Source organism: Oryza brachyantha, chromosome 1 (genome assembly GCF_000231095.2).
Source record: "Oryza brachyantha chromosome 1, ObraRS2, whole genome shotgun sequence".
In the NCBI taxonomy this organism is placed as follows: domain Eukaryota; kingdom Viridiplantae; phylum Streptophyta; class Magnoliopsida; order Poales; family Poaceae; genus Oryza; species Oryza brachyantha.
In genome coordinates, this window is record NC_023163.2 from 10,278,883 (window position 1) to 10,282,328 (window position 3,446).

The following is a 3,446-nucleotide window of genomic DNA, read 5'->3' on the forward strand; positions in this document are numbered from 1 at the left end:
ATTAAAACATTGCATATTTGAATTAATAAAGCGGGGAATTTGCAATAATGGGTTCAATATGATCAAAGATGAGTGTCACTTGCCTTGCTCTGGCCCTTGGGAACTTCGACGACAATCTCGAAGTAAACCGGCTCTTCGGCGGGGTCTGAATCTAAGCGACAAAGCACAAAAATAAATAAACAGGCACAAACTCTACTGAAACAGCAAAAGAAACTATTTTTAATGGATTCTTGACAATTTTATGAATTTAATAAAATTTGAATGGACCTAAACGGAGACTAAATGAATTACTTATGAATTTTAGAAGTTTTCTAGGTTTTTAAGCTAAACAGAAAAGTCCTAAATCAATTATTGCGCAATTAATGGGGCTGCTGACGTCAGCGAGAAGAGAGGAGGCTGACGGCTGACAGGTGGGGACCACCTGTCGGTGAGAGAGAGGGGGAGGGAGAGACTGACACGTGGGTCCCACGGGAGGAGAGAGGGAGGAGGGGCGCGGGGTGACTGACGGGGGGTCCCGCTCGTCAATGAGGGGGGAAACAGAGAGGAGGTGAGCGCGGCCGGCGGCGGGAGCTGGCGGCGGCGAGAACGGCGACGATGCACGGCACAGCGACGACGGCGACCGGCGACGACGGACAACCGAGACGGCGGCACACGCGGCGCAACCGAGCAAGGCGACGACAGCGGACTGGCGCGGCGACGGCGAGCGAGCGGCAGGCGCAGGCACGCACGAGCGTAGGTGACGGTGGCTAGACGACGGCGTCGCGATGGCGACGACGACCGCAGCAGCTGGCGGCGAGCACGGGCTCCGCACCCGTCCGGCGACGGTGTGCGTCTCGGCGGCGGTCGGCCGGGAAGGGGGAGAGAGAGGGGAGGAGGATGGAGACGCTCACCATCGGCGGCGAACGCGCGGGTGGGTCGGCGAGATCGAGGCGGAGGTGGCGACGCGGGTAGGAGCGGAAGATCGGCAACGGCAGCGGAGATCGACGAACGACGGCGAGGCGACGAGGCGCTGTGGCGACCGGGCGGAGAGGGAACGCGCGGCTCTGGGGATGTCCACCGACGACGACGGGGCGGCAATCCGACGGCGACGGCGGCGCAGAGGCGGTGACACAGCTGGACGTCGACGACCGGCGGCTGGCGGCGAGATTGAACGGTGGCGGCGAACGGCGACAGCGCGGCGGCGACTCGAGCGAAGAGGGAAAGTGGGCGACGGCGCGCGGCGGCTCGGGATTTATAGGGTGGCGGCACCGGCTAGGGTGGGCGGAGGTTGGAGACCGAGTCGGGCACGACGTGGTCTCGGCGGCGGTCGTTGAGGCGGCGGCGGTTGCGGCGGCGGCGCGGAGTTGGACTCGGCGCGGCGAACGCGGCGAGCTGGGCCGGGCGGCGGCACAGGCGGGGCGTGCGCGGGGCGGGGGAGAGCGGCCGGTCGGCTGGACCGGCCGAGGGGGAGTGGGCCGGCTCGGCTGGGCCGGCCCGGGGAGGGAGAGAAAGAAAAAGAAAAAGGGAAAAAGAAAAGGGAGGGAGGAAAATTGGACTTCGGCCCAATTTGAGAAGGAAGGGAAAAAGAAAGGAAAAAGGAGGGAAAAAGGAAAACCCCACTTTTACCGAGTTTTAAATTAATTTGTTTGGCCAAATTTTATACTTCTGTCATTTGAATTTAAATCCAGTTAGTCAATTTGCGAGCCTCGATTTAATTGAATTAAGTTCTTTTAGGGGGATTCTTCCTTAGTTAATTAAGCTAATTGTTATTTACGGATTTCTTTTTACGATTTTAGGCTTAGGACAAAACTCCGGGCGTTGCAATGGGGAAATTTTGTGGTTGTTTATTCTCATATATAATCATTTTTCGTGTAGAATGATTTGGTTGAAATTGATTTTTTAAGTAAACTATGTGAGCTGTGTAACCGTGGGAAGGGAAATGTTTTTTTAATCGAGATTGGTTATGTTTAGCCTGTTAATTCTTTTTTATATATTCCGTGATATGATTTTTTTTCAATGCAGTGCTGATAATTATTTTACCTTAGCCATGAGTAGAGTCGTTTTCTGGTTTATTAAAAAAATGAAGATATGTTATTTCATGTTTTAGTCATGGTGTCTGCTTCTTAAACATTTTTGGATCTGACTTAGGCCGGGTTCATTACTTCGTGACACGAAAAAAAACTTTCCTGATTTGAAACTAAAAACAAATCTCGGACTAAACGTCTATTTTAACTTTTACCGTTGACACACCTTCATTTTTTTTTTGTTCAAACTTGTGTTTGTGATAGTTCTTTAATAAATTGGTTGTTTATGTTAAAAAATGAATGGTGATTCAGAAAAACTCTAAACCTGTTTATGTGCAAAATATCATTTCTAAATATATAACTTAGGCTTCGTTACGATCTTCGACTGTTTTTCGTAGTGGGCATGTGGCGAACAAATTTTTATCGATTGTTTTTTTTTTGACGAATCTATTTTGGTTTACTACATATGTATGTGCCATTGCCTATCAGTCTAATCTTTTTATAAAAAAAAGAAAACCTATGTATTTCACGATCGGTGTTCGAAAATAATTCAAAATAGTTAATAAATTCCATTTCCTTGCCTTACTCTTTTTTCAGTAAAAAAGTTTATGAGTTTTTTTTTATATTTCAATTTTGTTTGCAAGCAAATTTATTTTGGTTTTTATTGTATACTTCATAGTTTTATTTTGTTTTGATCCAATAAAGTGATTTGATGGTTGTTCTTAAATGTAGATGAAAAATATATTCGATTTGTTTACAAACCCACTAACGTGGACTGTATTGTCCGATGAATGTTTTAGTTGTTGAAAACATGTGTTCCTGCTCATTGGGAAAAGGGCGCTTAGGATGAATTTTCTTAATATACCGTTACATTAAAAATTTTATTGTGTGGGCAACTCGACTTATTAATTCATGACCATAGAACAGTGACATGAGGGATTGTTTTTGAGTTCCTTGTTTTAGTTTTTTAACTTATAGCATGAACGAATTTGAGGGTGAATTGTATTGGAGGAGGGGAGAATGTCATAACCCGATGATTGATTTAAGCAATAGGGAAAAAGCAAAAAGAAGAAAAAGTCGTCATTTTCATATGGATTTTCACATGTGACATCTTAAGAGCCCTCCTGTAAAATGGACTGGCATGTTAGAGATACATACGGTTAGAGATAACATAGTCCAATAGAAACTCTAGAGATAAAGATAAAATTCTAGAGAGATATGATAGAATATTTATCTTGTACTCCAAGTTTCTATGTCATATGTACCCTAAAAATATACCCACGAGGATCAGTGCAATATACAACAAAATACAACCGATCATATGATTTCTCTCCTTTTCAATATTTTCCACATGGTATCAGAGCCTAGATCTCAATACTAGTCGTCAATTTCGAGTCCACGCCAGCGGCAGCTCGCCGCCGGCGAGCCCATCCAATAGGAAGT